The 13,283-nt window shown below is 41.4% G+C and overlaps 1 long non-coding RNA gene across 1 annotated transcript; it reads left to right on the plus strand.

Annotated features, from left to right (window-relative positions):
* Positions 1-2,919: 2,919 nt before the first annotated feature.
* On the plus strand, positions 2,920-5,541 carry LOC136551590 (uncharacterized). The gene is made up of 3 exons (XR_010782628.1): positions 2,920-3,080; positions 3,166-3,200; positions 5,120-5,541. It is a non-coding gene; the product is annotated as an uncharacterized lncRNA (long non-coding RNA).
* The last annotated feature ends 7,742 nt before the right edge of the window (positions 5,542-13,283 follow it).

Here is a 13,283-nt window from a genome sequence, read left to right on the forward strand (position 1 = left end):
TTTTCCCCATGATTATGTGTGTGTTTGGATTGATGGCAGGGTTGCCTAGGATGCATCCATGTTTTCAGGGATATGGCCATCAAAGTTGTCTGTTTGATGATAGGATCAGCCATTTTTTTTTTTTTACTCCAAGAGTCTCTAATGCTCACTCTTTAAATCATCATTTAGAGAGTCATTTGCATAAAAATCATTTTTTGTATCTTTTCGCTCTCAAACAGAGTTTTTCTGTATCTTGTATACGTTCCAGAGAGCCATTCTTGTTTTCTATCTTTAGCTAGTGCGAAACCCGGAATAGAAGTTGGCTATATTTGGATAACAATTTAAAGAAGCTGTTGGAGGATACTTTTTTTTTTACCGAAATACCATATAAACTAACTACGCATTACACATGAAGTGTAGTTGCAATATGGATTACTACTTAATACAACTTGATTTAGTGTGTAGATGTAAATACTATGGTATACAAAAAAAACATTGTATCGGTTTGGTTTATGCTAATGCTGTTGTAGTTATTGTTGTTGTGTCTTCATTTGTTATAGGTAGTGATTATGCTATAAACTTTGAATAGGTTATGGTACTTTTGGTGCAAAATCTCTTGGTGTTTGCACTCATTCAAAGCGAGAACCTATCTCACTGGAGCTTCAAAATGCTATTTGTATTCACATTGAATATGTTGGCAAGCCAGGGGTTTGAACATTTTAACTATCATTTAAGTGAAATTTTATTTTATTTTTTTTGTTACTTTAAATTGGTTTATGTAATTTACTTTGCTCTATTTTTTTTATATAATAACAGCAGAACAAAACTATGTGTTGTTTGGACAATTAAAACAAAAAATTACTCATGCTTTACCAGATCACACTGAACTTTTAGTGGATCCATGTTTTAGTGACAATGATACTGCTATAGACAAGCATGTTGTTTGTCCTATTCCTGATGTAATTGAAAAACCAACTCCTCTAAACATTATTTTTGTAAGTAGAATTATTTGTGTATCTATTGTTTTAATTTTGCATTTCATTTTGCACTTTTTAATTAAGCAGTAGTTCATGTTGCAACTACAATCCGTGTGCATTGGGTATTTTTATGCATTGTTTTTTGTATAGCATAGTATTTTGTGTTACAACTACACAATAAATCAAGTCGTAGTTGAGTATAGTCCATGTTGCAACTATATTTCTTTTGCAATGTGTAGTTGTTTATGTTTTGTTTTTGTATACCATAGTATTTACGACTACGTAATAAATCAAGTTATAACTGAGTAGTAATCCATATTGCAACTACATTTGTGTGCAATATGTAGTTATTTATGTGTTATTTCTATATACCATAGAATTTACATCTACACACTATATCAAACGGTAGTTGAATAATAATCCATGTTGCAGCTATATTTTGTGTGCATTGAGTAGTTGTTCATGTGTTGTTTCTGTATACCATAGTATTTCCAACTACACACTAAATCATGTTGTTATTGAGTAGTAATCCATGTTGCAACTCTATTTTTGTGTGTAATGTATAGTTGTTTATGTATTATTTCTGTCTAACATGGTAGTATTTATAACTACACACTAAATTAACTTGTAACTAAATAGTAATCTATTGTTGCAACTGTAATGTTATATGAAGTCCGACTACAAACTTTAAAATATTTTTAATGAAGATTTTTTTTAAAAAAATAGACTTTGTCTAAATAATAATCTATAGATCTTATTTTGTTCGACACATTTTTCCACACGTGAGTTAGTGAAAGGTGGGGTTCAAATAAATAATTAAATAAGGGCTGATCATAACTGCAATAGAAATCAAATTCCAATTGAATATTAGACAGAGGTGAAGTTGCTTTTGTTTTGGTGGGAGCACGCAGGAAAAAAATAGAAAAAACAAAACAAAAACCACGCTAGGAAAACTCTAATCAATTGATCTCCAATCAACTCTAGTCAATTGATCACCAATCATTTCCGAGGACAGGTGACATCGCACTATGTTTTGTGTTCTCCATGGCCCGCGTCCTCTCAAGCTGCTGAATAGTGCTGATACCTTGAGAACTCGTCACCAGCATGTGGAGGAGTTGAACATGAAAGCAATGGATGAGGAGGCACCGAGGCAGCGGTGGTGATCATGGCTTCACTGTGACTTGTGGTGTTCATGGGGTGCGCTCCCCCGCTGCTGCCGCTGGTGCCTGGTGGCACATGAACCTTCTCTCCAAAGAGAGGCTCCGACGAAGCTACTGCTGACTCTGCCGGTGGTGACAATTGTGGCTGATCTGGTGGTCATGGAGGCTGAAACTTTGGGTGTGTAGGTGATGGACAAGTTGGGGACCGGGGTTGCTGAGGTTGTAGACAGCAGCAGCAAGGACCAGAGGTTCGTTTTACGATAGAAGTAACCATGGATTGTATAGCACTTTTAGGACAGCAACAGGGGAGGCAGAAGATTTGAAGACTACTCCAGATTACTCCCATGATCTTCGTCTCCTTACGCCGGAACTGCATTGCTATGTGTTCATATAGACATGTCTGTCACATACACAAAAAGTTCTGTATATATTTGGCTGCTAGTTTTTATTCTCCGCATTATATTGGTGAGATTCCCAATTTATTTGGCCAACACCTTTGGTGCAATCATATATGCAGCATGAGGGACGTGATGCAAAGAACTAAGCTACAGCATGTGGCACAACATCGAATAAAAGAGAAGACATTATTGCGAGGATCCTGAAAGCAGGGGCGGAGTCAAGTATCTGCCGAGCCTTGGCGGCCGCCATACCTAAAAAAATAAAAAATACTGAGTATATGTACTATATATTTGAAATACATACGCATATACGTACGTGATATGGTCATACACTCATACGGAGGGAAGCTAGATAGGCCTGATGGGCTCCACCTCCGCTTGATGGGCCTCGTGGTGTCAATTACCAGAACCTTCCTCTTCGTATTCCGATCTGATCGATCAATGCGGTGGTTCCTGGACCGTGGACGGCGCCGGCGCAAGAAGCCGAGAACTCAACGCGGTGGCCGGCGGATGGGCGGCGCGAGTTCGACGCGGCCAGTCTGCACCCAAATAAAGCTTTATTATGGGTGTGTATTTGTTCCAGCTCCTGTTCGTTTCTCTTATAATCCGTTTTTTTCTGCTTGTTTTTTTAATTTTAGTTTGTTTTTTCAGCGAAGCGAACGGAGCCCTTTGATTTATTTAGTGAGGTATTTTATGTGCCAATGCTTTACTTTTGGATTTCTGTTATATTTGCTGATCACATAGTAATATACATATTCAGATAATGTTCTAGTGCGTTCCTTGCATAATTAATAATTATATTATACATGTTTGACCTTTATAAACCCGCCGTACCTTAAAAAATATTCCTGTCTCCGCCTGCGATTCCAAATTATATCTACAGCTAGTGATGTATAGTAAGAGCCTGGACTAAACTCCGCAAAAGGTCCATTCTTGGATATGGTTACCATTAGCACACCATGCATGTAAATGGACTACTCTCGCTAATACATATTGGCATGCTACCATATATCTTGCCATCGCTCCATATATCTTCATATCAATGCCCTCAACTACTCTCGCTAATAGAGTAATAGACGGCAAAGAAGGTGCTGGCTAAAGCATCACTGTCCAGGAAGCAAAAGAAAGAACTAAGCCAGCTTCACACAATTTTCCATCTACCATTATCAGAGGAAGCATTTGCAGAATATGAAAACCTATTGAACAACCTGAACAACCTAGCGACAACTGACTCCAAAGACATTTGGAGATACATTTGGGGTTCTAATCACTTCTCTTCGAGAAAGGTTTACAAACATCTGAGAGGCCATATGCCTGAACACCCAATCTTTGGCTGGCTCTGGAAAAGTTCATTCTAAAATAAACACAGATTCTTTTTCTCGCTCTTACTGAGAGACAGGTTAAGCACAAGAGGATTGCTGAAGAGAAGAAATATGGAGTTGCCCAACTATAATTGTGTCCTCTGTGACTGTAACACTGAGAAAATAGTTTTCCATTTGTTCATTGGCTGCAGATTCGCAACAGACTGCTGGAGAATACTTCAGTTAAATCTACAAATTCAGCTGGAACCATTTCAGATCCGGGAGCATCTGAAGCAACAAATCAATGAGCTTATAGTCTTAATGAGTTGGGCAATTTGGATGTGCAGAAACTACTTGATTTTCAACAACACTCCGGCAACGATCCAGGAGTGCAAGGCAATTTTCAAACATGAGTTTACTTCGCTACTTTGACGGGCGAAGAAGAAATATTTCCCAAGGATTCAAGAATGGTTACAGAGTCTAGCCTAAATTTCCACTCCCCCTCTATTTTTCTGCTCTTCTTTCTTTCCGGGTGCCTTAATCTTTTCCCCCGTACCCCTCGAATTATTTACCTTGTACATTTTCTCTGGTTTTATTTATTTAATTTGTAGTAGGGTGCAAACCCCTCCTGTTTTCCTCAAAACAAAAAAGAAGGTGCTGGCTAGATGAGGGCATGCAAGAATGGGAAGGTGGCACCTTCTCAGCATCCTCTAATTCACACAGGAACCATTATTATTCCACAATGTTGCACCCCCGTTCAATTTGTGTGTACCCTTCCTGGGGCTCTTCGAGGACAACGTCCTTCTTCACGCAACTAGGATGGTGATACCAGAATTGGTGCAGTGGGGATGGAGGTTAACGATGAGGGGAGGCGTGAGTGGAAGGGGGGGGGGGGGGGGGGGGGGGGGGGGGGGGGGGGGGGGTGTTGGGGTGTGGAGATGACACAGGAATAAGTTTGTGTCATTGTGTGCATCAGTAGGGGGCTTGCTGGCCACTAGGTATGGTTTATGCTTTTCTTCGTTTATCTATGTCCGCGTACGCTTGGCATGGGAACTTATGGTGGAAGAGTGGAAAATAGCGATGCGCTTAAAAACTAGCATAGACGACGAGGTATATCGAAATGATAAAACAAATTATATACAATTTGAAATGGAGAGATTAGTGAGCTGTTGTACTTACATCATGCAATGCATTTGTGATTAATATATACGGGCATTATTTTGGTTATATATCGCTTTTTTAAAGTCATTCTGTTTCCAAATTTTATTAATTGTTATGTAACTACCAAATTTTCCTGGTGGCAGAAAGATCATTACCGGAGGTTGTGGTTGTGGACTCTTCTTTTATAGGAAGCATTATTCTCACACCATTGTGTTGTGATACAATGGTGCAATGATGAACCAGCTGGATGCTTGCCTCAAACGATGGAGATGGCCGCAACAAGTTTTCCATCCATATTCTTTTTTTCCTTTGTTTACAACAAAAAATTAGCATAATATTTAATTAACATGCGACCAGCCGGTCATGGTATATATAGTCATTAGCCTCCTTGGTTACCAACGACAACGAGTAACTACATAATCTGCGGCGTGCCAGGCGGTCATGATAGATTCCTTAATTAGTTTCATGTGGTTTATACTTGCAGAGGAAAATTAGAGTACTACACGTACCATCGTGTCACACACACGGACGGGAGTGTGGTTAAAATTCAAGTTATTATTCCAGGTAATAATGAAACACATGTCAGAGCATCCGAGGCGTATATAGACGCTTTTCATTTCCTAATGTAAGGCCATCTTTTTCCAAGCTGCGCAATAATGTGTTCGTATCCTCTCTTGGATTTCAAGTTTATTTTCCGAGGGGAATAATCTTTTGCAGGTAGATAGGTCAGGTAGGATGCAGTATATATAAATGATAGGGTCACCTTCAAGAGATGCTCTTACTTTTCATAAAGAGAAAAGGAGATGCTCTTATACTTGTTATCATGGTGCAACCAATCCATGCTTACAATTACCTCCTTATTCTACCACCAGTAGAGAAATGGGCTTTATTTCTGGTTGGAAAACCCCTTCAGTCCCGGTTTCCCAACCGGGAGTACGAATTCAGGACTAAAGGGCCCCTCCTTTAGTCCCGGTTTCTCGCCCAGGACTAAAGGTCCACCTTTAGTCTCGGTTGGTAAGACCAACCGGGGCTAAAGAGGCCTCCCGACCTGGCTACGTGGACCGCACCTTTAGTCCCGGTTGGTAATACCAACCGGAACTAAAGATTTTCTTTTTTTTTGTTTTTGTTTCTTTTGATGATTCGTTCGCATTCTACGCTGCTATCGGGTTTCTTTTTCTGTTTCTTTTTCTTTTGATGATTCGTTCGCATTCTACGCTGCTACCAGGGCTTTCTATTTTCTTTTTCTTTTTTTGTTTCTTTTTTCAATTGATGATTCGTTTTGGCTTTCGAATACGCATTCTACGTTGCTAGAATATACGTAACATTTTGTACAAACTAAAGTATCAAGGATGCAGCGGTATGATCCTATAGAACAGATCCGGTTCAAGTAAAGTCATGGTGCATGGCTCTAGAGCTGAGCTTTTAAGTTAGCTTTCACTCTTCTGAGCAAGCGAGGTGGTGCTAATAGGTGGGACTGGCCAGCAATTCCAGCATATTGCGTACTGGGCCGCTCCATTCTGGTCGAGCCAGCCCATCGAGACAGCAACCGGGACTAAAGCTAATGCAGCCTTTAGTCCCGGTTCTAACAGCGAACAGAGCCTTTAGTCCCGGATGGATGGACGGCAGGCATCACGTACAAGAGCACAACCGGGACTAAAGCTAATGTAGATGTAATGTTAGTTGCATGTAGAGGAAAGTGCAGTTGAGGCATCACGTACAAGAGCACAACCGGGACTAAAGCTAAAGACGACGAGGTATATCGAAATGATAAAACAAATTATATACAATTTGAAATGGAGAGATTAGTGAGCTGTTGTACTTACATCATGCAATGCATTTGTGATTAATATATACGGGCATTATTTTGGTTATATATCGCTTTTTTAAAGTCATTCTGTTTCCAAATTTTATTAATTGTTATGTAACTACCAAATTTTCCTGGTGGCAGAAAGATCATTACCGGAGGTTGTGGTTGTGGACTCTTCTTTTATAGGAAGCATTATTCTCACACCATTGTGTTGTGATACAATGGTGCAATGATGAACCAGCTGGATGCTTGCCTCAAACGATGGAGATGGCCGCAACAAGTTTTCCATCCATATTCTTTTTTTCCTTTGTTTACAACAAAAAATTAGCATAATATTTAATTAACATGCGACCAGCCGGTCATGGTATATATAGTCATTAGCCTCCTTGGTTACCAACGACAACGAGTAACTACATAATCTGCGGCGTGCCAGGCGGTCATGATAGATTCCTTAATTAGTTTCATGTGGTTTATACTTGCAGAGGAAAATTAGAGTACTACACGTACCATCGTGTCACACACACGGACGGGAGTGTGGTTAAAATTCAAGTTATTATTCCAGGTAATAATGAAACACATGTCAGAGCATCCGAGGCGTATATAGACGCTTTTCATTTCCTAATGTAAGGCCATCTTTTTCCAAGCTGCGCAATAATGTGTTCGTATCCTCTCTTGGATTTCAAGTTTATTTTCCGAGGGGAATAATCTTTTGCAGGTAGATAGGTCAGGTAGGATGCAGTATATATAAATGATAGGGTCACCTTCAAGAGATGCTCTTACTTTTCATAAAGAGAAAAGGAGATGCTCTTATACTTGTTATCATGGTGCAACCAATCCATGCTTACAATTACCTCCTTATTCTACCACCAGTAGAGAAATGGGCTTTATTTCTGGTTGGAAAACCCCTTCAGTCCCGGTTTCCCAACCGGGAGTACGAATTCAGGACTAAAGGGCCCCTCCTTTAGTCCCGGTTTCTCGCCCAGGACTAAAGGTCCACCTTTAGTCTCGGTTGGTAAGACCAACCGGGGCTAAAGAGGCCTCCCGACCTGGCTACGTGGACCGCACCTTTAGTCCCGGTTGGTAATACCAACCGGAACTAAAGATTTTCTTTTTTTTTGTTTTTGTTTCTTTTGATGATTCGTTCGCATTCTACGCTGCTATCGGGTTTCTTTTTCTGTTTCTTTTTCTTTTGATGATTCGTTCGCATTCTACGCTGCTACCAGGGCTTTCTATTTTCTTTTTCTTTTTTTGTTTCTTTTTTCAATTGATGATTCGTTTTGGCTTTCGAATACGCATTCTACGTTGCTAGAATATACGTAACATTTTGTACAAACTAAAGTATCAAGGATGCAGCGGTATGATCCTATAGAACAGATCCGGTTCAAGTAAAGTCATGGTGCATGGCTCTAGAGCTGAGCTTTTAAGTTAGCTTTCACTCTTCTGAGCAAGCGAGGTGGTGCTAATAGGTGGGACTGGCCAGCAATTCCAGCATATTGCGTACTGGGCCGCTCCATTCTGGTCGAGCCAGCCCATCGAGACAGCAACCGGGACTAAAGCTAATGCAGCCTTTAGTCCCGGTTCTAACAGCGAACAGAGCCTTTAGTCCCGGATGGATGGACGGCAGGCATCACGTACAAGAGCACAACCGGGACTAAAGCTAATGTAGATGTAATGTTAGTTGCATGTAGAGGAAAGTGCAGTTGAGGCATCACGTACAAGAGCACAACCGGGACTAAAGCTAATGTAGATGTACTGTTAGTTGCATGTAGAGGAAAGTACAGTTGAGGCATCACGTACAAGAGCACAAGAGAGACTAAAGCTAACATGCATTTCTAAAAGGAAAGTGCAGTTGAGGCCCACGTAACTGGGACTAAAGGTCCCTTTCTAGTCTCGGACGAAGCCTCCAGCCGAGAGTAGACTTTTACTCCTGGTTCGAGGGACCAACCGGGAGTAAAAGTTAACCTTTAGTCCCGGTTGGTAGCTCCAACCAGGACTAAAGGTCCCCTACAGCAAAAGCTTGCCGCAGTAGCCGTTGGACAGGGACCTTTAGTCCCGGTTGGATCTACCAACCGGGACTAAAGGTTTCTCTAGTCCTGGACGCGAAAAATACCGGGACTACAGCCAAATTTTGAAGTGGATCAAAGGTCGTTTCTCTACTAGTGTACATAGTAAGTAATGGATCAGTACCTGTTATATACTCAGGCGCATAAAACTTTGCACCTCTTTGAGTGATTTTAGCGGGTGTGTGGGACTGCTCCACTCCACGTTTTTCAACTCTGCTCCATGTTTTTTAGACAAACAGGTTTAACTCCACGCAACTCTGCTCCAAGAAAAACAGTGGAGTTATGGGAGCAACTAAAGGGGTGCTTCATAAACTCCAATTTTTTATGCAGCTGCTCCATGGTGAAGTTTTTTGGAGCAGAGCTCGTGGAGCAGTCGCAAATACCCCCTTAGTCCCGTAATGCACACCAGCATAGACTCTTAGCCCCGAAGTACCTAAATGAAGCCTCTTCTTGATCGCCATCTGCTAGCTCCGTCATCACTACTTGGCACTAATTTCATTTGCATGGGTGTACTATGAGTCCGGCAAAGAGCAACTGGTAATGATGGGGCTCACTATCAGCGCTGGTTCTAGACTTGACAGTGACAAGATGATATGTAGTGGGTGTACTCGTCAATCGGCAGTGACACATGCCAAAGCCACTATGAGATTTGGAATACTTGTGATAGACAGAAGCATGCACAACCAACCTCTTGAACATTTGATGGAAGAGAAGCATAGGATGGTTGCAACTCCCATAGGTGCAAGTGGCATATAAGAGATGAGCAACTCTGGAGATTTCTCATGAAAGCATAGATCTTGTGGTTCTTCTACAATATAGCTTTGATGTTCACCCACATGATCCTCCTTTTTGGACTCCATAGTTGATCCCTCGAGAATGTCCATAGAACAAACATATTCATCCATCATCTCTTGTCTATGGCATTCTATGAGTGGATTTTCATCCTCGTCCTCCATTGGGATGGGGATCCTTGCCTCAGACAATTTGTGCTACCATTGTGCCTCTATGGTTTGGATCATCAAAGAAACAAGGAGGGAGATCATCATATATAGATTCGATTTCTAAGGTGTAAGATGATGTTGATTCGAGGGGCTCCTGTGCAACCAAATCTTGAGATAGGTCAAGAAGACAATGATTTGGGGTCAAGGGTGCCAAAGATCTCTGTTGAATTGGATAATTGAATGTAACTTCCAACATCAGGGGAGAGATCCTCCTTGAATTCCAAGGGAAACTCCAAAGGATGAATTTCTTCTACCTTTGGTGCCCATAGGAATGGTTCAGAAATATGGTTGGCAGTTGAATCTTTGGATGGATTTGGTAACGATTTGACTGTCGAAACTTCTTCTTGCACAGGATTGGATTGTCCTTTTCTTCAGGGGAGTCATCATGGACATTGGTGTATTCAAGGATTGTATCAAGGATAGCTCTCCCCTCACTAATAGGAAGATGTAAGAAGGCTCCTCCTGAGGCGATGTTGAGGAAATGTGCAAATTTATCACTAAGACCTAGATAAAAATGTTGTAAAAGCATAGGATTGGGTATAGCAAGATCAGAGCCAGATGAAGAAAGATCCATCAAGCAGGCCCATTGCAACACCTAGCTATTCCTTCTCTTTTGCTTGAGGCTTAGGACCTCTATTAGAAGGCGGATGACTTGGGAGATAGGAAAGAAGGTTAAACAGAACTTGGTTTGCAAAACTTCCCACTCTCCTTGTGCACTCTCTATGGTTCGAGCATACCACAGTTTTGTTAATCCCGTCAAAGAGAATGGAAATAACTTTCGCTTAAGAGTTTCATGTGACATGCCTGAAATGTGAAGGCAGTGAACTCACTTGCTCGAACTCTTGAAGATGAGCATATGGGTTTTCATCTTCTTTCCTAGCAAAATATTTCTCCTAAACTTTAGCTATGAAACAAGGGCAAACTTCATAGCTATCGGTAAGGAAAGGTTTTGATGATGGAGGTGGCTCCAAACTAGCACCCTTTGGAGCAACGATTTGAATGATAGGAATGTGATCGATGGTATGAAATATGAAAGATAAAGGATAACTAGACGACTCGGTTCTAAACTAGAAAACCTACCATTCTTGGACAATGGTGCCAGAAAGCTTGTTGACACTTGATATGGCAACAGATAAGTCCACAATCGCACAGATACCAATATAGCCTTCACCCGGGAGTATTCTAAGGTATCGAATTTCCACGGGAAACGTGAACTAAATAGAGGAAGAACTAAGTTTGTCCAAGGATAGAGCAAGGGTAAAAGATAACATGTAGAGATGTTTTTTGTGGTTTCTATGAACTAAGGCAAGAATAAGGAAAGACTATATCATGGGTCTTTACTTTGGAGTGCATCCGATTAACCAACCCAGAAGATTGATTAAAAATGAAATGCCACGAGCCCTACAAAATAACTAGACCTGTCATGGTGGAATACAGAGGATGGATAGGGCGGTCGCCACATGCCACTAACTAACCAGAGGCCTAGTGGTAAACACAAGCAAGCTATAGTCTAAGAACCATGCTCAACCTATAGACCCACTACTCCAATCTAGGCCTCAATGAATTAAGATCGGAGCATTCGAATCAAGTGGTGAAACCCATGAACAAAAATAATAGAAATAACACTTAAGCAAGGCAAATGATCAAAGTTACAATAGAAGATCCTAAACTTCACTTGAAGAATAGCTTCATTCACCAAGGTACAAGTAGGAGAGGATGCCGATAGCCTGGCTCCTCTCCAAGCTCCTCCTGACCAATCCTTGTCTTCTACTTCTAAGTGGTAGAACAAGAGATCTTCTCCTAGCTTCTATTCCTTCTTGGATTGATGGATGCTTACAAATGGTGCCTAAAACATCTATTTATAGCTCTCCAAGGTTGGTTCTTGTAGGGGGTACTTGTAGGAAGAGGTGGAAATTGGTTGGCAGCTTGGTGGGGTCGGGCGACATCCTTGGGCATCGGCCGACCCTCCATTTCCACATATATGCCATCCAACTGCTAAGGGGGCTCCTTGGAGTTGGTGGGAAGGTGCTCAAGGTGGTTTAGTGTGCCCCCGCATGTCGATCGATGTGGGTGGGGTTGCCTGATGCTGTCCTAGCATGTTTGACATCCATCTTGAGTCAGTGCGAAGATCTACAGTTCGCATTGTCTTGGATAGAAAGTTTGGTCGTGGTGGAGTTCTCCTTCTTTGGTTGATGGGCCCATGGATCCATGGGAGAGGTCACATGGACACCATCTAAACCCTTGATGTAAAACCATCATTGAGTCAACAGTGTGGGATGCCTCCTGAGTGTTTTCTTCAGCATGGAGCGGATCGATGATGTGGATAGACTTTGGGTTGGGTCACCCATGGGTTGTCCAAAGTCCAAATATGCCTTTTGGGGTCAACACCACTTCCCTTGGGCTTCCTATTGAGTGGAGAGGCTTTGGGAGAAGTTTGGTGGCCATTGGACACCTGTCCCCATCACTCGACCCTTGATCGCCCGACGTGCCCCAGTGTCCACTTTCATCCTGACCCATGTTGCGATCTTTCGAAAGTCATGACTTTGTTGCTCGGACTCTGAATTCGGTGAATCAAAACTCAATTTAGTGTATCTCGATGAGATCTTTGACATGTAGTCAAAATGGGCATTTGATGAAGTGTTATTACCATGTATGTAGCCACCATGTTCCTACACTCACATAGTCATCACAACTTGTGGAAATTGTAGGAAGTAAGCCCATTGACTATGGTTTATGTCATTTATATCACCAATTTAGGCATAGTTGATGGTCTAAAATGAGGTGTTAATGACCATCAACAAACAACTCCCTCTTATGGAAATCTATTTTTAGATCCTAATACTTGCTCAAAGGTGCAAAGAAAAAGGTTAGATAAACACCATCAACATACCATAAAAATATTCATATCATCTGCATATTGTAGGATAGATAAACACCATCAACATACCTAGAAATAAAAGGAGATGAGAATTTTATGAGCATATTTTATTGAAATAACAAAGTTCTACATGTACATGGAGTTTTTATTTATGTAGGAAGCAATTCTGGCAGAGGGTGGGGATCAAAAAGGGATAACCCATGGGTCGACCGACCCCCTAGCACCCCTTTGGCTCTCAATCCATGTGAATATGCAAGAAACACACTATTAATCATTTCTAGCTACTAGATGAGATGTGTGTTTCCTCTCTATGGTAGATATGACATGTACATGGATCAAAGGGCCCACAAACCAAAGCCACATCACCATGGTCCACACCAAAGAAACACATGACATGACATTACATGTGGACTAGGCTCGCCACCAAAGGGGGAGGTCCACATGGCAGTGGGGGATTTGGCCAACCACTACTACGAAAAAGATTTTTGGAGGTAGCCAAATTTATTAACTGAGGTAGTCAAAAGATGTGCCTGCCTCCCAAAACACCTAACGATTTTC

The sequence above is a fragment of the Miscanthus floridulus genome, chromosome 4 (genome assembly GCF_019320115.1).
Source record: "Miscanthus floridulus cultivar M001 chromosome 4, ASM1932011v1, whole genome shotgun sequence".
Taxonomy (NCBI): domain Eukaryota; kingdom Viridiplantae; phylum Streptophyta; class Magnoliopsida; order Poales; family Poaceae; genus Miscanthus; species Miscanthus floridulus.